General features: G+C 36.6%; 1 pseudogene; it reads left to right on the top strand.

Moving 5' to 3' along the window:
- The first annotated feature begins 202 nt into the window (after window positions 1-202).
- The window catches only part of LOC127658283 (activating signal cointegrator 1 complex subunit 3-like), a 54,464-nt pseudogene continuing 30,630 nt past the window's right edge, over window positions 203-24,036 (top strand).

Genomic DNA, 24,036 nt, shown 5'->3' with positions numbered 1-24,036 from the left:
GCTTCTCAAGTATTTTTATTTCTTGTTTTAAGGATACATATTTTTTTTTTTTTCAGTGTAGCACTTACAAGATAACTTATGCAAGTTATAAGTTATAAACGTCTGTTTTTATTGTAGTTTCGTAGTTGGCGTTTCTTCGCTCGTATGCAATTCTCTTTAGCTCTTTCCTTCAGCTGAGCTATGTGTGTTATGACATCGTAAGATGGATCAGATGGTGAGAGGTTGTTTCCTTGAGGCTGAAGCAGTTTGTCCATCGGACCTTGGAGCTTTCGGCCCATTTGTAATTCGGCAGGTGACATTCCAATACTCTCTTGCACTTACTTGAGTACTTTTAATTTGAGAGATCCAAAACTGAGTCAGACTTGTATGGAAGCCCAAGATTGCTGATTAAAAAGGAATTAAGAAATAATTTATCAATCTATTAATTTGAAAAGAAAAAATGTAGATAAAGCAATTTATAAATGGAAAAATAAATTGACATATTAAAACTTGTTTATTGAATTATGTTTAAACATTTGATTATATTTAACAAACAAAAAAAGTAATTTTTACCTTTTAAATTGTGTTTAGAAAAATAAATATCTTATCATTCATTTGCCAATGTCTCTTTTTCATTTTACTTTGGCTTTTCTTTCTCTATTTAACAATTGATTTTAAAAATGCCATTGGGCAGTTGACTCGTGGGAGCAACCAATGAACTTTCAACTCAGTTTTAAGACACACCCCCTCTCCCACGTGCCACAGAAAGAAGATATAAGACAGTCTGTCATTGGACGGTTATTCATAGCGATTTTTTCATGCTCAATTTAATTGTTAAATATGCTAAAACTATTTAAACATGAATTAAATAAACACATTTAAATGTATTTAGTTATTTGTCCATGTATAAATTGGTTTATTTTATTCCTGTTTTTATTTTCAAATAAATTGATAATTTATTTCTTCATTCTTTTTATTTTAACTGGCACGCCACAGCTTCCATAAAGTTGCATCATTGTCCCATCTATTTCTCTTTCCTGGTCATTTCCTGTCCTCTCTTTACTGTCTGTAAAATGAAATATTAATGGAATTATTTATTTTTATTATTGTTTTAGAAGTATCATTCAAACATTATCTAATACTCGAAAGCTCTACTAACTGATTCAAGAAAAGTTAAACAAATTAAGCAAAATTTACATCAAATGTCATTTTTAAAGTGTAATCTCAATAATCTGTCATTTATCAAACTGACAATGTTAAATGTGTATTTCCTGAGCAGTGTGTTGTTTATTGTGTGTCCACAGGTGCAGTGCTCCAGAAACAAGCAGAAGAGGGAGGTGTTTGCTGACGGCTTTGGGATTCATCATGCTGGAATGTTATGACAGGACCGCATGCTCATGGAGAACATGTTCTCTAGACGTTAGCTGAAAAAGCTGGTGTGCACAGACATGCTGGCCTGGGGCTTTAACTTACCGGCTCGCGCGGTTATAATCAAGGTCAGGGCGCATTACTGTCATGTGTGTTTGCATGAAATCCTATTTCCTTTATGAAAGCATTAGTGTTTTTGTGCACGTTTCATCAGTGCACGTTATTACAAAGAAATTTGTTTTATTTTTATCATCTTTAAAGAAATGGGTAAAACTTGTTTAGTCTCCAAAACTACATGCCTTTTCAAATGACATCACTTAGGTCGCACGGGTCCGTTTTTATCAGTGTCCAAAGAGCTGTTAAAGCTTTGGTTTTAGCAAACTTTCATTTAGGTCAGAGTGCCCACTTTTCATTGTCCAGTCTGTCCCTGATGGATAAAAAGAAGTCCCATCCTACATTTTTCCTCATTAAATATCCTGTGTTACTTTCAAATACTTATATCACTAATATCTGTGATGCCAAGCATAGTGCACTGGTGGATATGGGTATCCTGGATGTGATCTGGGTATCCTGAGCCACTACCTGACTCTCCTGACCCAACAGAACCCCATCAAGAGCCAGTTTCAGCAGAGCCTCGCTGACATCATGGTTTAAAAAAATAAAATAAAAAAAACGGAAAAAGATTTATTTGAGCTTAATGAACTCAGCATGCTGTTGTGAGCTCCAGTTGAATAAAATAATGTGCAGTCTCCTACTCTACCACATGATGGCATCAAGTGCTCCCACAAGTGCATTCCAATATCACTCTGTCCACTAGATGGCGCAAAGACATCAGGAATCATCAGGAGATCAGACTTGAAAGCCTTCTTGTGTTTGAACATGGTGTTAAGGATCAAATAGTGACAGATTACTTAATCACATGCCGTTTATGTTATTATTAAGAAGGGAGGTTTGATTGTACTTATTGTCATATTAAATGAATAGCTCATCCAAAAATAAGAAAATATGAATAATTTGTTCTGACTCAGACTGTGGTTGTTGTGTTGTGCAGATAGCTCTAGGGACTGTCATGCTGATGAATCTGTGAGGTGGATGAGTTACACATACCTGTATATGCAGATGAGAGCCAATCCACCGGTTTATGGAATCAACCACAAGGCCTATCTGTAACATGTACAGCAGCGTTTCTCACACTTTCTCATGTGATATTCCCCTGATCTGATATCTGCTGGAATAAATGTGTTATTTTATTTTTGCTCTCTACTGTAACGAGTATTTCTGCAAAAAATAAATAAATAATAAAATTCACCCATTCACTCAGTCACTTGGATCACATTGTAAAATTTTAAATGTTGTTATGTGTAAATTATTGTAAATATTACTCTATTTCCAAAAGCTTTATGGAGAATTGTGATCAATATTTCATACCGGCCATGGAACCTTTTTATTATTGTTGTTATTTTATATATTTTAATAAAATAAACAATAATAATACACAAAACAAAAGTCAGAATGTAAAGATTCACATCATATTGTGATGTTGTTCTTAAAAAAATCTTTTTGGTAGCGTAATGCAACCGTTTGTACAGAGCCTCTTATAGGACAGGGAGGGAATTGTGCTCTCTTGCAATAATTTTTGGCATAGTAAAATCATAGTAAGCACATTATTTACCATGGTTTTTCTTACAGTCACCATATTTTAACTATAATATGTATTCATTGATAATATATGCACCAGGTTACTTTTTGTTTGTTTGTTTGTTTGTTTTTATTAATCATTGTTTTTACCACACACAAAAAAAATTACAGAGATTTTTTATATATATATAAAAATGGAAAAAAAATCCTGGATTTTCAATTTGGTCTCGTACTTTGCACATTTTACTATTTTAACCGTCTCTCTTTAAATTCCACAGACATTTAATGAGCTTTTCAGCTCACAGAAAACTGAAGCAGATATTCTGAGCATCTCTAAAGAGTTTGAGCAGATCGAGGTGACAGCTCCTCCAGCACACGAAGAGCGATTCTTGTTACTTCACTAGGACGGTGTGAATACAGTGTATGTACAGTATGTTACAGATGTGTTGTGTGTGACCTGCACATGTTCGAGATGAGGAGCTGGAGCAGATGTTGTGTAATAATTTCTGTGAGCTGCCGGCGGTGGGAGGCGTGGAGAACGGCTACGGCAAGGTCAACATCCTCCTACAGACGTATATCGGCCGTGGGGAGGTGGACAGCTTCTCCCTCATGTCTGACCTTTCTTATGTAGCGCAGGTGAGAACTGTCCACCCTGACGTCATTACAGATTCAGCTCAGGTTCCTGATAAGAATCAGAGGATGCTTCTGAAAATAGTGGGGGGGCGGGGGGGTGCTCTGTATCCAGTGGTGTTGGATGTACTTACAAAAAAAACCCCTGATAAAATCATGTTCAATGCTGCCAAAACAAATATATAATCCAGGAAGTTATTTTCTTATTTATTTATTTTATGTACAAACTTTTATAGCTACATTTTCTCTGTGCATACAGCAAACATCGTCGAAAGATGTTTTCCACAACCACTGATCTAGAGTCAGTTTTTGCATTTCACTATAGTTTGTTTGGCTTTGGGAAGATGATCCTAGAACAACAGTTATGGGCAGCTTTATCAAATACATTTATTAATAAAAGCTATTTATTTATAAATAAATAAAGTCATATCTACTTAAGCATTGTCTATGCGATATTGGATACATTTTGTGTCTTAACTAATCATGTTTATATAATCATGATGTTTTATTTATTTATTATTGTTTACAGTATTTATTTATTATTATTATTTATGTAGTTCTAAAATTTTTGATGTTTGCATGTTTAAACCTGGTCTGGTCTGGTCCGGTCTGGGATGGGATGTCACCTCCCCAGCATCTCTCCTCATTCTCTGTGGAAGTCATCAATCGCTGATATCTGTAATTCCAGTAGAACAGCTTCCATGTGCTCAGGTAGTCCAAATAGCTCCTTGAAATTCCCTCTTTGCTCTTAATTCCACTGATTTGAGATGTACAGCTGGGATCCGGCAGTGGGGGTCATTTCCGTGTCAAACATATGTTGATATTAAATCCAGACCCTCTCTGATGCTGCGGCCTGTGAAATCTCTCTCTGTCATCCTTCAGAGAGTTCAGATGGATACGTACAGTATATGAATACATGCAATAAGAGGGATTCTGACGATGGTTTTTGCATCTGTCCGGAAGTGGCTCTGAACTTTGTTTGGAGAGATTGGTAACATCTGATGAGAAAAGATATAATGCTCAAAACTATGTAGTGAAATCTGATTTGCCTTTGAGTTGGTGCATTTTAATGATTTAATTGAAAATGATTCATAATATGTTTATCTGTCACTGGTGTGTAAGTGAGGATTTGTTTAGGAGTAAATTGAGTGGTGTGATAGAATTAGTGCTGGGAATTCTAGCTTAAAATATTCATCTAAAGTGAGTGTGTATATATATATATATATATATATATATATATATATATATATATACATACATATATATATATATATATATATATATATATATATATATATATATATATATATATATATATATATATATAGTATGTAATAACATATATATAATAAAATGGCGTGTGGTGAGTTGTGCGTGGATACCGCCACACATGCTACATCTCTGCGGTAATGCGCTCAACAAGCCACGCGATAAGATGCGCGGATTTACTGTCTCAGACGCGGAGGCAACTGAGATTCATCCTCCGCCACCCAGATTGAGGCGAGTCTCAAAAAATGTGCTCCAGTGAAGAACTAACAATTGAAGTGAATAGGGCCAGTCCATAAACATTAAAATACATACTGTTTCAAAATTAAAGCCACAAATGGGGATCAATATACATGTTAACATGATGTAAGTATGAAACGATTGCTGGCTAACCTTATCTGTGTAAAGTTTCATCCAATAATGTGACTAACTGTGTTGTCATGACGACAAAAACTGTATTATATTAAATAAAGCTTTTCATAGATATAGTTAGTGTCGTGGAATATTGAAGTCTCTTCACTCTTAGCAAGAAAACTCTCGAAGTCCAGGGGTTCCAGGTGTCAAAGGTTAGACTTTATTCAGCGAAACAACAAAGCCGAGATGCCAGCTGTATCGTCCAATCCCCTCATTCAATGCTTACTTGTTTATACACTTCTGTTATCACACATTACCTCTTAAGCACACCTCTCTTTTACCAATAAGCGTTCTTTTCCATTATCTTTGTTTGCCACCGTTATCTCACAGAATCTCTGGCTTCTTTGTAATGGTGGAATTCTGGTAGTTAGTCTATTTTTAAAAATAACTTTTACATTTATTTATTATGAAAGTGTACATTCTAAGTATATAGAATATAACAGTTGAAGATAAGTTGGCTATGCCATTCAGTGCTTTGAAGAGTACTTTTCTGTCATGGCTGAGTAACCAGATCGCCACTGCACTGTCTATTGTCCTGTTCATTGTCAGTAATTTGTTGTACTGTCCTGCACTTTTTGCACATGTTTGCACGTGCACTTTATATAGGTATATATAGGTTTTTTTATATAGGTATTTTATTTCATTGTGTTGTCTCATGTGGTCCTGTGTTGGTCCTTTGTTGTTTTTATGTAGCACCATGGTTCTGGAGGAACGTTGTCTCGTTTTGCTGTGTACTGTACTAACTGTATATGGTTGAAACGACAATAAAAACCACTTGACTTGACTTGACTTGAGATGTCTCAGCAAGGTCACGAAGACCTTACAGTCTCCTTATACAGTCAGACCTTATTTTCCTGGATTAAAATAATGCTCAAACTATTCTATATAAGTAATTTTTCTATGTTTAATATATATAAATATACTAAATATCAGTAGGCCATTTTATCACACTAAAATCATGTTGATATGTATATTGTTTATTGTTATTTAAGCATTTATGGACTGGCCCCATTCACTAGTGACTTAACCGCAATTTCAATAAATGACCAGTCGAAATTATTCCAAATTATTCCACAAATGCTGTGACTTGACCTTAACATTTATTGAAACCAGAATATTCCTTTTAAGTGACAAATCAAATGAATCAGACTTCCATTGGAATTCCAAAACTGAAACACACAACCGTAAAGATTCATGAGAATTGCTGTGAGAAGTTCAAAGCTGTCTTTACAGTGCTGTGTTATCACTGGAGTGTAGTAAATGGGACCATGGGGACTATTCCAGTGATATTCATCCACACAGAGAGTGTCTGATGAAAGACTGTAGCTGCTCTAGTGTCCTGTTAAACTCCAGCCTGTACACCAGCAGGTGTTTGTCCAGTCCTGCCCACCAATCAGACCATCAAATCAGTCAAATCTATGATTAAACCTGCACCTTGTAGATCACAGTAATGCCAGACTCTATAGCCCTTTATACATAACTCACACTCTATGTATTAAACATACAGCTGTGTGCTTTGTGGGTCTGATCTACAGTATACTGTCAGCAGTCAAAGCAAATGGACATTAAAGCCAGTCTTTCCATAAAAGATGTCCTAGATAATGAGCTAAATTTAAAGGTACACTTTCAGTTTTAAAGTCTAATGACTAAAAAGTACACACATACAAGATGAGGACCTATAAAAAGCTGTATTATACTGCATTAGACATTTAGATCACATTATCAGCCCAGTACAGCTAACTACTTTTTCTAACCCTCTCACATCCTCACATCACTTTCGGTTGCAGAATGAATTAATATATTAAATTATCATGAGTCATGATATATATATCAGAATCTGCCGTTCAGAATCAGAACGGCAGATTCGGCAGGATCAGAATCTGCCGTTGCTGGAAATAGTATCACGGCTTTACCAAGTTATTGGATAAAAAATGATGGATGTGAGTGTGTGTGTGTGTGTGTGTGTGTGTGTGTGTGTGTGTGTGAGTGAGAGAGAGAGAGATGAAGTGTGTGCGATCACCTGTTGCCACACCCAAGCAGAGATGCTGTCAGCTTTCTGAAGATCAGCTTTCTCAGTGGAAAAATAGACGTCCAAGCAGGGGTATTCCTCTCTATTTCGTGGTAGCCAGTGTGCAAGAGTCATTCCCTATAGAAAATGCAATGTCCTCTGCCATTTTGAACAGTATGTGTCCAATGTGGAAACTCGGGTAAGAGTTAAACAACTTGAGTTTGTGTAATTAATCAGTCTGTTGTGTCTCTAAGCTGTGATGAGCCGTAATGCTGAAGTTGTTCGTCTAAAGCCGTTTAAAGCTATTTTTTAGCTTTAGTAGTCTAGTAGTAATACAAGCAATCACGAAGCGCTGTTGTATGTAAACAATGACTAACGGATTCACTTTACGTCACCATCTGGCTCATATTAGACACAAAAATGATCTTTTGCCACCACCTGTTGGCTAATATATGTAATGTAAAAAAAAAAAAAGCTGTAAAAAGAGACACATCCCCTACAGTAGCTCTTAACATATGCACTGCTCTTACACTTTAGATTAGGATGACGAACACAAGCGGAGTGATACAAACAGTGAAGCATCCGATTGCTGATGGTGTCAGACCATCTCTTGTCCAATCAGATTTGGGACTGATATATACATATGTACACTACCGATTATATATACAAATCAAAAGTTTGAGATCACTTGCTTGAAATGTTTCTCAAGATTAAAAAAAATTATTTGATCTGAAGGCGTATGCTTAAATGTTTGAAATGAGTTAAAATATATTTGTGCCACCATATAAATTTATTTAATTACAAAGCTAAAATAAAAATAAAAGTTTTTGAAATTAATGACTTGGACCAAATAATAAAGAAAAGCAGCCAATAAGTGCCCGACATAGATGAGAACTCCTTCAATACTGTTTAAAAAGCATCCCAGGGTGAAACCTCAAGAATTTAATTGAGAAAATATTATATATTTTATTAAATATTCCATCGTTTTTATGACTTTACTATTATTCTAAAATGTGAAGAAAAAAAAATAATAATGAGTAAGTGACCCTAAACTTTTGAATGGTAATATATATATATATATATATATATATATATATATATATATATATATATATATATATACACACACATATATATATATATTTTGTGTCAATGCCATGGGCACTGACACACCCCTGGCACTTAGAGAATCTGTCTTTTGGACTTGATGCTGATAACAGCTTGGATGGTCCTTTTCCTCTTTGGCCCAGAGAACATGATCACTGTGTTTTTCAAAAACTATTTGAAATGTGGACTCATCAGATTAAAAAACATGGTTCCACTGTTCTACTTTCCATCTAAGATGAGACCGAGCCCAGAGAAATCGCAGCGCTTCTGGTCAGTGTTGATGTAGGGCTTCTGCTTTGTATAGTAAAGTCATAACTTGCATCTGTGGATGCAGCGGCAAATGATGTTGACTAAAAAATGTTTACTAAAGTAACCCCAAACCCATGTTCATGATATCCATTACAGATGAATTATGTTTTTTAAGACAGTGATGTCTAAGTGGTCAGAGATCACGCACAATCAGAAGCGGTTTTCGTCTTGACCTTTACGCACCGAGATTTGACCATATTCCTTGAATCTTTTAAATATATTGTGCACTATAGAGGTTGAAATGCCCAAAATCCTTCCAATTTGTCTTTGTGGAACATTGTTCTCAAAGCGCTGGATTATTTGCTGAAGCATCTGTTGGCAAATTGACAAGTATTGAATGAACTAGACTGTTTTTGGACCCTCCTTATATACTATGACACGATTGTCTCACCTGTATAACATCTCCTGTTTCACATCACCATATTTTAACTTGTTAAATGTAATGAGTCTTAAATTGTCCATCTCAACTTTTTTGGATGTGTTACAATCATCTTATTTGAAATGACTGTAAATGTAAAAAAATGTAAATAAAAAAATTCACAAGGTAAAACATCATATAATATGTAGTTGTAGTGTTCCCTTTCAAAAAGCTACACTTATGATGCTGCGCCAGGTTAGCGTTTCGGTAACAACTTTAGGTGTGACCAGCTGTGAATATGTGTGCAACACGTCAATGAACATTGACCAGAATTTATAGCCTCTGCCGATGACATCACTGGAAGCACCTGTAGCAGGGCTATAAATAGATGCGTCACAGGTGCATCGTCAGATCTTTTGTCTTCAGATCACTTTGTGTGTGTGTGTGTGCTTCATGAGCCTGTCAGAAACGTTCTACTTTCCTCTGTTAGGAGTTAGAATTGTTAAGAAGTGCGCAGAAACCTTTCTCTTTCTCTTTACTTTCAAATAAAAAAAAGAATGACTGATAATCACATAGCATATAGGTGATGTACCAAATTATAACAATGTCATGTTTATGCTCTATGGCTGAAACGGACACACACCAGTTTTGTTTTGTGTGTTTGGGGGAAGAGCATGCTGCTCTTGCATTGCGGCAGGGCGGGTGCAGGCATTACGATCTGTTTACATTCAGAATGCTTCACACTCGTCTCGCTTACTTCCAAGAGCCAGCGCCCACTCTTTCGTTGTGGAGCTCTCGCATAGATCTGGCTGAGGTGCGAGAGACGAGTCCGTTCCTATCGCTTGCTTTCTCCCCAGATCCAGCTGAACATTCTCGTAAGCATGAACTCTTCGGTTCACGAGGGGGACACTGAACCTCTGTACATTCCAAGCACAATGATAAAGTGGCTGAGGAATTACTCGAGGTGGTTACTCGGGCTGTGGCCAGACTATAGTTTGACGAATAAGAGACCCCCCCCAAACGCTCCAAACTAGAAGACAGATTTCTGTCTGGTGGCCAAAAAAAAATAATTAAAAAAATGAAATAAATAAAAAAAGGGAAGGGAACGCTATATCAGTCCCTTCCTTTCTTCTATGACCTCCATAAGGAGCATTCTCATTCATGGAGGAATCCTTATACTTCCCGAGTCTTCTTGCCCTTGACGTTGACATATTAGACTATCGTGGGTGCTGAGGCTTGGGGGTATTCGGTAATGCCGCCAGTAGAAGAGACACTTGCGGGTTATCTCTCGCCTGGCTCGGCATCATAGCTAAAGAGACCCACTCTCCCCACAAAGCTGTGCAGGACCACCTCCTGTGAGGGTAGCCCCCCCTTGGGATGGGTCACGTGAAACATCCACCTGTACCCTCCCGATACCCCCACGAAAATGCTCCATTCCCGCCGCCTCTGGTGTTTCGGGAGTTAGCGGTTTCCAGAGAAATGTTGGGTGTTCCGTTGCTTCCTGCCTTTTAGTCCAGGACATGGGACACTTGACATCCCCTCAACAGGTAGTGTCAGAATCTATATCCATCCCAGAGAACCTGGCAGTGTGGAAACTACTGCCAGGTGGTTCTATGTGGGTCCTGAGAACAGTAGAAAAAGGCTACAGAATTAAATTTTTCGCCATCCTCCGCATTTCAACGCCGTGGTTCCCACTACCGTGAAACTGGAGCAAGCATGTTTACTGTGGAAAGAACTGCAAAATCTACTGGTTAAAGGGGCCATATAACATGTTCCCCTTCCAGAGAGAGAGTCAGGTTACTACAGCAGATACTTCCTGGTTCCCAAGAAGGATGGGGGGTTGCGTCCGATCTTTGACCTTCGAGGCTTGAATCGCTCTGAGGGCGTTCAACTTCAAGAAGTATCAACGACTACTAGGTCTCATGGCAACTGCGTTCTCAGTGATCCCTTTGTGCCTTTTTGCACATGAGACCATTTCAGTTGTGGCTCAAAGCCAGGGGATTTCATCCAAGGGCCAATCCCCTAGGCTGATAAGGGTTCAGACCCCGGTTCCTCACTTTGGGTCCCACTCTAGGTGCATCTTGCTGTCGCAGGTTGCTAACGACAGATGCCTCCCTGACGGGCTGGGTAGCGGTCTTAAGTGGTCGTCCAGCTCAAAGGGAATGGGAGGGTCATCAGCTCGATTGTCACATTAACTGTCTCGAGTTGATGGCCGTATTTCTGGCCCTGAAATACTTCCTCCAGAGGCTGCCATGTCTTGGTGCGGGTGGACAACACAGCGGTAGTCTCTTACATAAACCATCAAGGAGGTCTGCGTTCACGCCAGCTGAAAAGACTGGCACGGCAGATTCTCCTTTGGGCCCAGGGCAAGCTCCTGTTAATCAGAGCAGCTTGTATCCCTGGATGCCTGAATGGAAGCAGATTTACTGTCCAGACAGAAAATACCGATGGGGGAGTGGAAACTCCACCCCAAGGTAATGGAACAAATCTGATTGAGATTTTACAAGAGCAGAAGTGGACCTCTTCGCCTCCCAACAGACAGTGCAATGTCCCCTCTACTTCTCTCTGAGTCACCCAGCACCCCCTGGGTCTCATACATGGCCCAGAATGCTTTCTGTATGCAAGGTGTCTTGGCCAGAGTTCGCCAGCAAGGCTCCTGCCTCTTACTGATAGCGCCGTGCTGGCCGAACAGGGTATGGTACTCAGAGATAATGTCTGTCCTTGACGGCTCGCCTTGGGCGATTCCGGACAGGAGGGACCTTCTGTCTCAGGCGCACAGGACAATATTTCATCCCCGGCTCGATCTGTGGAACCTTAATGTTTGGCCCCTGAAGGGTACCAACTGAGGGACACTGGGTTTTCACCTGAATTGTTCGAGACCATTCTAAGTGCTAGGGCTCCCTCTACCAGAAGAAGTTACGCCAATAAATGGTGTGTCTTTAAAGGATGGTGCAGTGCACATAATGCAGATCCAGATAACTGATGATTGCTTCAGTGTTGGACTTTCTGCAGGAAAAATTGTCAGCAGGCACATGCCCCGCTACTCTCAGGGTCTATGTGGCTGCCATTTCGGCTTGCCATGACTTGATTGACGGGGTGCTGTTGGCGGTCATCCTCTACTCGTTCGCTTCATTCGTGGAGCTATGTGACTGAGGCCTCCTGCTAGGATCAGGACCCCTTAATGGGACGTAGCAATAGTCCTTGAGCGGTCTGGTTGAGACCCCCTTCGAACCTCTAGAGTCAGCGTCTGATGAACTTCTGACTCTCAGGATGGTTTTTCTTATGGCAATCACCTACATGCTCTGTCTGTCTTGCCAGCCTGCTTAGATTTTGCCCCAGGAATGGCTAAAGCAATTTTGCACCCTCACCCTGACTACCTGCCTAAGGTTCCTTTCTCAACCTTACATCTGGTCACTCTCGAAGCCTTCTGCTCCCCGCCGTTTACAACGCCGGAGCAGGAAAGACTTCACAGACTTTGTCCAGTCTGTGCCCTTCAGACTTATGTCCACCGCACTAGCAGTGGTGAAAGTCAGGGCAACTATTCATTTGCCATGGGGGGGCGGCCGCCACCAAGCAGACTATGTCGCATTGGGTGAGGGACGCTATTGCCCTAGCCTACAAGGCGCGTGGTCAAGATTCACCAGTAGGTGTCAGGGCTCACTCTACCAGAGGTGTTGCCTCCTGTTTGTGATGCTTGTGATGTGGCAGGCTGGTCCTCTCCGCACACATTCATTAGATTTTATAGTTTGGATGTTCATGCCACTCTGGGCTCTTATGTCCTTGAGTCGACATCACAAGCTCATGTCTGAGACCTCTTGCGTTCTTGTGAGCACACTACACAACCGTAAGGGGTCCGGACATCCACAGTGCGGCGGCGTGGGTATTCTCGTTCCCAAAGTGCTAACTCAGCGCAGCATCATAAGTGTAGCTTTTTTAAAGGGAACGTCTCGGGTTACTTGACTGTAACCCTTGTTCCCTGATAAAAGCGTAACGAGATGCTGCGCTTCATTGCCGAACTGGGATGCCCCAGGACTGCTCTTCAGGCAAAATACCTGACGATGCACCTGTGACGCATCTATTTATAGCCCTGCTAAAGGTGCATCCAATTATGTCACTGGCAGAGGCTATAAATTCCGGTCAATGTTCATTGACGTGTTGCACACATATTCACAGCTGGTCACACCTAAAGTTGTTCCCAAAGTGCAGCATCTCGTTCCGCTTTTATCAGGGAACAAGGGTTAAAGTCAAGTAACCAAAGACGTTTTCAATTTAGCAAAGGGTGAATATAATTTATATATCACTCTTTTTTGTTTTTATTAGCATTTTTCATACTTTCCTAACTTTTTTGGAATTGGGGTTGTATTATCTTATATATGAATTATATATTATATTTTCTTATATAATCTATATATATATATATATATATATATATATATATATATATATATATATATATATACTGTATAGATAGCATTCAGCCACACACACTATCATGCGCGTTCACCTCATCATCACCCCTGACTTCAGGTGGAATGACCATGGCATGGTAACCATGACAACTGGAGTCAGGCCATCACACTGAGTCTTTATTTTGACTTCTATATGCCCTTCGACGAGCAATACATGTGCAATATATATTGTGGTTTAGAAATACACGTGTTTGACGCTTGTCACACGTCACATATGTCCATGTTTTATTGACAATTAAAATTTCACAATACAAGCATTAATTTATTTTTCATTGCAACATATGACATATAATATAAAACAGTAATCCCAAAAATTGCTTGTGGATTTACAAAAAAAAAGAAAAGACAAATCAAAGAGAGAGAGAGAGAATACAAATAAAAGACAGACAGTATAAAAGATTCAACGGGCTTTAGATATGTCGGTGTTTTTATTTGATTATGACCATATTGTTGTGTAAAGTTTTCACAATAATTATAACAACATTATATATATATATATATATATAACAAAGAGAATTGTGGGAGAGAGAAGAGACCAATAGAATGCTTAAATAATATCCGAAAAAGCTGTGACCTGGAGATAAAAAAAAAACTGGCAATAAATGCACATGGTGCAAACTGCACATCAGTTGTCATTGTAGGAGAATTGGTGCTGTTCTGAAGACAAAGGTTGTCACACCAAATATTTTTTTTAACTGTCCTGATTGATGTTAATAGAAAAATAAAAACTAGTACTGGCATTATTTTTGAAAACATCCTCACTATACAACATTTTTCAAAACTGCCTAAAACATTTGCATGGCACTGTATATCAATGGGGATTTTCAAACTTAATCTCTAAAGAAGTAATCTTCTGAATATCTAAATCAAAATCTCTTCACACCTAAAGCCAAAATTAAACTAAAGAAAACTACATTTGGATGGAGACTATGTTAAGTAGTTCATACTGAATTTAACACTGAAAGTTGTGGAGTAGTAGTAAGATGACAAACACAGTAATGTGATTATGCCTCTGGCTATCTCCATGTTATAGGATGACGAGGGTGCTTGACGATAAGGAGGTGCGTGATCCGAAAACTTTGAACACTGCTGATTTACACTAACAAACTTTGGGACAAACATTTGTGTTGGGCACAGTTTTCACAGTTCATAGAAGCCCACGCAACCACACACACACACACACAGTAGGTTAGACAGGAGGTGTTGAGACAGTCATTCATGTGTGTGTCTCCTCCCCAGTGTTTAAGCACACAAAGCTTTGAATAGACTCGGATCTGTTGCTATTGTTCCCTTGAGAGCGGCTGCAGTGATGGGCCACAGATGGGCATCTGTGTCTTGAGCTTTGCTATGACCGTAACTCCTTCAGCATGACACACAACAGCTGGATGACCAACAGCACACACTAAACACCTCATCACACACACACACACACACTCTCACACACACATACACATTAATGAGTCATGAACACACACTACACAATACTTTACACTTCCACTAGTTTATGTACATTCAAACATCAATATATGTTCATTATATGGGGTCGAACATGAAACAATTATGTAAAATCTGAATATATAATTTATAAATCTGGCTATACATTTATAAATCAGAATATGTTTTTCTGAATATGTAAAAGTCAATCCTTTATACTGTGTTTCTGTGCAAGTGAGTGTTTTCTACTTAGTTTAAGGCTGCTCATATTTTGTGATTCCTTCCTTCTTTCCTTCCTTCCTCCTGTTTTTCCTTCATTCATTCAATCTTTTGTTCCTTCTTTCATCCGTCTTTCTTTCCTTGCTTCCTTCTTTCGTTCCTTCCTTCCATCATCTTTAATTCCTTCCTTCACTCCCTCCTTCCTGCATTCCCTCCTTCTAAGGCAATAAAGATCTAAAACAGACATGTATTTGAAGTCATTAATGTACATATTCTTATCCTCATTGTACCACTCTTTTGGCACTTCACCTGTGGTTATTGCACAGGCCCACGGGTCAGTTGTGGGGCTTTTCCACTGCATGGTACAAATCGACTTGACTCTGCTCACTTTTTGGGGGTTTGCCACTGTGGCTAGTACCTGGTAAATTTTTGAAGTACCACCTTGGTCGAGGTTCCAAGCAAGCCGAGCCAATACTAAATGTGATGTCAAAACCCTGTAGATCACTGATTGGTCACAGAGAATCTTCACTACCAGCGTCTCTGGATTTGCGACACAGGACATCAACCTGCTAGATTTAAAGTTAGGAACAGCGATATCAGTATCATTTGTTCAAGCGACTTTCGAATTGGAAAAATAAATGGCAGTAGAGACGGCGCAACTGTGACGATCAGCCTATAATCCCACCCATGTTGAAGCGGCAATAAACTGCAGTGGAAAAGAAAGCTCAGAAAAGTAAAGCAGGTAGGGTCGAATCGAACCGTAACGTGCAGTGGAAAAGTTCCACTGGAGAGACCAGGTGCTGTGATGGGAGGATCCGATAAATGAACACATCTTCCACTCTGAGGACTTCCTCCTGCAGAACAAACAGTTGAAGATAACATGAGCAAAACTGTCACCCTCAAAACCTTGAGGGAGGAGTGTTTGGGAAATATGTTTGGAAATAGTCAGTATTATTCTGTTTGGTGTTGCTAGTAGATAGGAAATTACACAATTAACCCATAAAATGTAACTACTAATGGCTATATTTAAAGTAATAATTGTGCTACCGATTGATCAAGTCAATGTTGCTGTGTCAGGGTGAACAGGTCAGACAAAACTCTGTGCCACAAAGACAGTTTTTACTGTTTTTGAGAACATAAACCTATGAATGGCTTACTTATAGCTGTCTTTGCATATTAAGTTGGAATAGGAGAAAGTATTTTGTAAAAGTTACAAAAATGATTTTGTAATATCTATCTCTGTGATGTGATCAGGTGGTGAGTGGAGAGCAGGTCCCTTGTGAAAAAAAAATGCACTTTAGTGTACTTTTATAAAGTGTACTTATTATACAAATAATATACTTTAAATGTATACACTTAAGTGTAACTCAAATGCAATGTCACCGGTCTGAATGCACATTAAGTATAATTGATTTGAAATATATCACATATTAAGTTGAAATAAAATGCAATAAGTTGTCATTAAGAGTGATTTTTTGGTACAACTTAAGTGGCACTTTAATACAACTTTATATTTGCTTTCATAATTGCTTCTAGTGTCTTTAAAATTTATTTAAAGTGCACTGTTCAATGAACTGACAAGCAATTAATGTGAACTAAAATATACTTTAATGTCAAATAAAAATACACTTAAGTGTGAATTATATGTAGTGATTTTCACAAACTTAATGCATATTAATTGTATTTTATTTCAAATGTATAATAGATTAATAAAATAGATTAATAATAGATTCCACTAATTGCATATTAAATGCAATTAGTGGAAATTAAAAGTGATTTATTTAAATAACTTAAGTGGAACTTTAATACAACTTTATATGTACTTTCTTAACTGCTTCTAATATATTCAAAATATATTTAAAGTTCACTACTCAATACACTGACAAGAAATTAATGTGAACTAAAATATAATTTAATGTCAGTTAAAAATACACTTAAGTGTGAATTATATGTAATTTTTTGACGCATTTAATGCATATTAAATGTAATTGATTTCAAATTTTTAATAGATTAAGTTCATATTAAATGCAATTAGTGGAAATTAAGAGTGATTTTTCTGTACAACTTAAGTGGAACTTCAATACAACTTTATATGAACTTTCAAAATTGCTTCTAATATCTTCAAAATATAATTAAATTACACTGCACAATGTGACAAGCAATTAATGTGAACTAACATTTACTTTAATGTAAATCAAAAGTACACTTAATTCTTAATTAAATGTAATGTTTCAAACACATGCATATTTGCCAAAAAACTTCAATTTAAAATGACATTAAATGCAATCAGTTGAACTTAAGAGTTATTTTAACATCTTTCTACTTAAACTGCTTCTATTGTGTGTGTAACATGGTTAAGATGTACTTCTAAAAGTACTGAAAAGTAATTGTAGTTAATTAAATATGCATTAATTTCAGTTTAATGCATTGCAAACAAACAACAACCACATGCTTACACTTATAATAAAACAGTTTGGTAGATAAAAAAATTATTAATCAAATCTTTTGTTTTGCAAAAGTAAATTTAATGAAAGAATAATGAATAAAGTTTTGTATGTTCAAACAAACAAATACATTAGAAAAAAACAAGCAGAATCTTAGTTTAATATTGTAAAATTCGAATCAAACAAGTATCAATATTGCATAATTAAAACTAACTTACAGTATGAATTTTTCACATTTTAACAACAGACAGAAACACTAACACTACAGAGAACAAATAAAGAACTGCTTGAACTTTTAATTGACTACCCCTTTAGTAGGTCACTTCAGCCTAATACATAATGCTCAATGAGTTATTATCGCCTTTAAACACACCACTTTCCTGAATTTTTTTAGCATAACCTTCATTGTTACACTTCTGTCGAAGTAAAGCCCTGATTTGGGAATGAGTGGTCCCTTCAAAACGAGCAATCACAGCATCTGTGAACACAAAAATAAAAACATTTCATTTTATGATAATCACTGTTATCTGATTTAGCTGCAATGGTTTATCTAGGTCGGATATACATTTGTAAAGTAAAGACACATGAAAACAATATATGCAATCTAAACATTTTTATTTTTAAATCATAACACTTAAACTGTCCAAATAAACCTGTAATATTCTGTGTGTAGCACAACAAGCAATAGATGGGTTACCATCCACACAATTTGTATGCAGATTGTTGATATAGCATTATTAAATGCTGGATAAAAAACCAAGGCACAAAATCAAATCTATAAATGTTAAGAAAAAGTTGTACTTGTCCTTCACATAAAATGTGATGGAAAGGCATTTCCCTGAAAACTAAAAATTAAATGTATAGTTAAGTACTATGAATAGTCTTAATGATTATTTTTTAACAGCGCATATATACATTCATAAACAAAGGTTTGGACATCACTAGTAAAAACAACAACAAATGGAAGTGATGTAGAGAGCTAATGTGGATAGAGACAGCTCTCTGTGACAATGACTCAAGATTCATTTATCTTCCAGGTACTTACAGAACAACTTATAGAATCATTTTATTTACAAGCTACCACATGAAGCACTTTTTTTATGTTAACATTTATTTAGTTAAGCTGTCATCTGTTTAAATCAAGGAAACAACAAACATACCAATGAGCGCGTTCATTTTGATGAAGTCCAGTGCTGTTTTGTTGGTTTTTTGCCCGTTACACTTGATGTCGCCAGAGCCTCGTGTCCAAAAATGACAACTGCCAGCTCCTGGGTAAACACTGACATTTTGGTCTTAGACAATCGATCGAATGTCTTTTTTGGAATGTTGATTCCTTCACCCAGGGACATCTATTTGAATAACAGTAAAACACAAAACATTTAGTGCACATGTGTGCGCATCAATGACATTAACTGTGGCTATATTATATACACTCGCTAAAACAGAAACTTGCCTTTTCAGGATACTGCAATTAATTAAGGATAATTTTCAAAAATTATTTGAAGTACATTTACAGATCTCTTTTGGTAAATGTTTAAACAATATTTGGGTTTTGAAACGACTTAGAAACAGTTAATAAAAATGCAACTGTGGAACAGTTAGGGATAGTTCACTCCAAAATTAAAGTTCTGTCATGATTTCCTCATCATCATGTTGTTACAAACCACTCATATCTTACTTTGTGTTCGGCAGAATAAAGAAATGTGTACAGGTTTGGAACAATTTATGGCATGACCGAACTTCCATTTTGGGGTGAATCCCTTTAAGACACTACCAGTTATAACTTAAAGGGATACTTCAGCCAAAAATGGAAGTTCAGTCATGATTTACTCACCCTCAAGCCATGGATGTATATGATATTCTTCTTTCAGACGAATACAATCTGAGTTATATTAAAAAATGTCCTGGCTCTTCCAAGGGTTATAGCGAGAGTCAATGGGTATATATTTTTTTGGAGGTTCACTCAAAAAAATGATATGTTGGACTAGCTTAACTTTTTCATGTCAACAGGATGCACACAACAGGGTTATGTTGCATTTAAGTAACATTATTTATTTCGGTAAACGGAAGTGAATTACTTAAGGTAAATGCAATTTTGTTTAGTTGAATCAACTTAACAGTCTTGGATTTGTTTTAAACAATAAAGTTAATTAACTACAACTATCCTAAAATTAATATTTTTAAATCAATCCAAAATAAATAATACATTTTCATTCTGTTCCAGTTTTTTATTGAATCCATTCAATAACAATTCTGAAAAGTTTCAAAAAAAAAATTCCAACAAGAATAACTTGTACAAAATCTGTAATCTCAAAAGACTAACTTTTCTTTTCAAAATGAAAAGAATCTGCTTATTACAAGAAAATAAAAATAAATAAAAGCATGCTGTCTTTAACTTAAAGGATTATAAAATATTCACATACAAGTGTTATACTTGAAAAATAATAGCAGTCTACTTTTGCTTCTTGTGCCTCCTTTTAATTGCTCAAGAACAAAAAATAAATAAATAAATAAAAAATAAAAAACGTATTATGTACATAAATATATGTACTGCAACAGCCAAACACCAGTGCAACATTATGGAGAAAACATAAGTCCTGGCTCTTGGTCCTGACCTCAAGTTACAGCGTTTACGAAAGGAGTTTATTTTTCAGGACCTGGCCCTTGTTTGACAGCTTGTTTGCATCTAGCTCCAAAAGAATCTTTTGAAATACTTCAAAAGTGTACCTCAGGTCTTGTGGGTAAGTCAAGTTTAAAGTGTAAATTAGACCAAGCATCACAGAACAAGCATTTGCCACATTGTACCTTCAAGTATATGGACGCCTTCAATGATAATGCCAACATCTTCTGTAGCATCTGCCCCTTCATGTACGATGACATAAATGCCTATGGTGGTGTTTCGCTTTGAAGTTTGGCCTTCATCATGTTCAACGTCCTAAAAAAGTAAAATACAAATAGAAACAATTAATAACAGATCAGGGGTGAAAGTGGGAGGTGGTTTTAAAGAAACATACAATAGGTTTAAAAAAAAAAAAAGTAAATAACTTACCAAGTACTCCTTCACAAGGTTTGAGGGGTCTTTGTTCATGTAAACAGTAAGGGCTTTCAAGATGCATTCATGTTTTTGTTTCGATGGTGTCATTCTGAATTTTTTTTAAATGAGTTAGCACTTTGCTTTTTAGACTTGTTACTGTACCTCTAACATTTTAAGTAGCATTACACAGATTATCCCACTGTGTTGTTTTCATTCAAGTCAAGTTTGTCATTCTTGTGATTACATGAAGAAACAGAAAAACTGAGAAAGATTAAATCCAGAAGAACTGCGTCAACATCTCCAAGACACCTGAAGAAACCTTCCTGAAAAGCTACCTGAAAAACTATGAGCAAGTGCACCTGGACAAAAGCTTTTTTTAAACGCAAAGGCTTGTCACACCGAGTATTGATTTCATGTAGTTAATAGAAGTTAAGTAAATAAAATCTATTTATGGCATTGTGTTTTAAAGCAGTACAAAAAGTACTGTAGCTTTGCAGGAAGGTTTCTTCAGGTGTCTTGGAGATGTTGACGCAGTTCTTCTGGATTTAATCTTTCTCAGTTTTTCTGTTTCTTCATGTAATCACAGACAGACTTGATGATGATGAGATCCAATCTCTGCATGGATCATACTGGCTATTGTCAGACTCCTTGTACATATAAAAATGTCACTGGACTTTTACAATTAATAGCAAAAGGAATGTTTGGGAATGTAAACCGATATTTCGTACTGACACACTGCAGTAAAAGATTTAAATAACTGGCTAAAAACCATTTGTTTTTGGGTGAAAATTTTAACATGCCTAAGACTTTTGCACAGTACTGTATATACCAGACTTTAAAGGGATACTTAACCCATAAATTAACTCCCTCGATAACATGAGGCTATACATAATGACTGAATTTCCATCTTTGGGTTAAATATTCTTTTAATCTATTATTAATTATTGTCAGATTTAAAATTATGATGAATTTAGAGAACATACCTGATCCATAACTGACAGGATGTTTGTCATCTTCTGTGTTGCTTTTCCTCCTTTCTTTCTGAAGATTCTGAGGAGCTGGGTTGAGAAATGATCCAGCTGACCCATAAATTTGGACACCAAAGGGATAGTTGTAATCCTACTGAATTCTGCAGATACCTAATACAATTTTGTAAGGACAAATCATGTTGGCTGCTGATAAACTGAAAATGTTTTCGCCTCTTATGTGAATTGAATGTGGTATACACATTTGATTTAAACGAGCAGTCCTTAAACATACAACGTACTGTCTCATGACTGCGCAAATGCTTATTTATGTGGAGAAAGTAATCATTTACTTTAGGAATGTCAGTAACATCGCAAACATGACAATTTATCTTTGTTATGTTTGTGATGTTACTGACATTCCTTCAGTAAATTATTTTATGATGTTCTTTCTCTAGAATTTTGCTTTTGAGGTTGCTGCTCACTACCATGTGATCTGCATAAGTGGGACCGCAGTGCATTCCAGGTTTTAAAAGCGCATGGACAGTAAGAATATGCGCATGGATATGCTTGTCTGCGGCCATAGTGTCCATGTACCAACCTGAAGTGTTTTAAAAGCTTTGATCTTGATATGTGAGATGAGCCACAATCTCTGCACAGCCACATGTAGGACTCTAGAACTCCAAAACTCTGTGAGAAAAAAAAAGATGTAAGTCACCAAAGATTAATAATAATAATATAAACAACACTGTAACACTTTATAATAACGTTCAGTTAAAGTGAATTATAAGTTATTAGTTAATGATAAACTAATAAATTACAAAACATGTCTATATTCATAAGTGATGTGCTAACATTTTATGAATGTTTTGTTAATTCAGATATAAGTCATTTTATAAATTATTAGTTAATAGGCTCATAAATTGTTAATAAGTGGTATGCTATACAGTAAAAATCTGTATATATCCATGATAAATAGTTTACACTTTAGATTAGGCCTAACCACCAAACTTACATTACTTAACTGACGTCAATGCCATCTTATTCATGTGTCAAATGTGTTTATAGCTGTTTGGGTCTTACAAAGTTTGAGTGTTAACATTTGACATTAAATAAAAATGCTCAACACCATTATTTGAGACAGTTATTAAAACTGATAACAAATAAAATGTGAAAAAGTGCTTCGCTTTATACAGTAACATTACACACAACAATCCGTTAACACATAAATGGAGAAACTCTTATTAACTAGCAATTTAATAAGTAATTTGTGTCTTTGTGTGGGGAAATTCACATCAATATTCAACAAGTATATATATATTACATAAGATCGAAACACACGAATGTAACGTTATAGGCCTAACTAACAAAAAAACACACGAGGAATGCGGCAACTTCATTAACATACCATACAAAACACGATATCCGCGATAAACCATCTACTGACAGCCTCTAGCCTATATAAATGCATAAAAAGTAAAATACCTCACCTCTGTGTCCACAAAGACAAAACGTTGATTGTGAAATGTTGCATTTGACTGCACAAAATGGCGATGAGGGACTTCGAGTGAGCTGAAGGATCAAAGTTGATCGTTGGATGTGCTTTCCATCTGCGCATGTGCAGATATAGCTCCACCTGTTGACCAAAGTGCGGTACTGCAGAATCAACACAACTGCATTTCATTCATTTAACACAAGTGAGCTGTGTAAATGGGAAATATCACTTTTTCTAATTTTGTCAACACAACTGTTTTAATTTGAATGCACAAACGTAAGAGCATTATTTAATTTAAACATAATTATATTCTTTGGACCAACAACTACAATTTTAATTTTTTTGAGTGCAAATATCATCCATCCATGATAAAAGTGTTTTCGAAACTGCTCTGGGGGTTAATAAAGGCCTTCTGAAGCAAAGCGAGGAGTTTGTATAAGAAAAATATTAATATTTAAAACTTTATAGAATAAAATAACTAGCTTCCGTCGTGAGAAAGTGATTAAATCTGATTAAATATGAATATTTTTCTTACACAAACGTGTTTATATTCCTTGTTCACAGCATTGTCGACAATGAACTTAATTTTAGTAGTTTGCTTGTATTTAAGGCAGCATACTGCACATGTGAATGTTTAATATGTTAACATATTATTTCCAAGGTGTATGCACTAATATGTAGCTCTGACTCAGTTGCCCGCCCACTCCTAAGAAACACGAAACAATTAAATGGACAATATGGGATATAAGGTGGAGGTCCTTATCCATATAGAAGACCAGAGCCTCTTCTCCGATCTGAAACAGAACATTATGACCATGCTATGGCAGCTACAGTACAACTGCCAGTCAGGGGTGTAAAAGGCCCAACGGAATTGATGAGATTACAAAAGTTTCAGATAA

The sequence above is a fragment of the Xyrauchen texanus genome, chromosome 17, assembly GCF_025860055.1.
Source record: "Xyrauchen texanus isolate HMW12.3.18 chromosome 17, RBS_HiC_50CHRs, whole genome shotgun sequence".
NCBI lineage: Eukaryota > Metazoa > Chordata > Actinopteri > Cypriniformes > Catostomidae > Xyrauchen > Xyrauchen texanus.
Note: the sequence above shows the minus strand (reverse complement) of the source record. Positions and strands in the feature narration are given on the sequence as shown.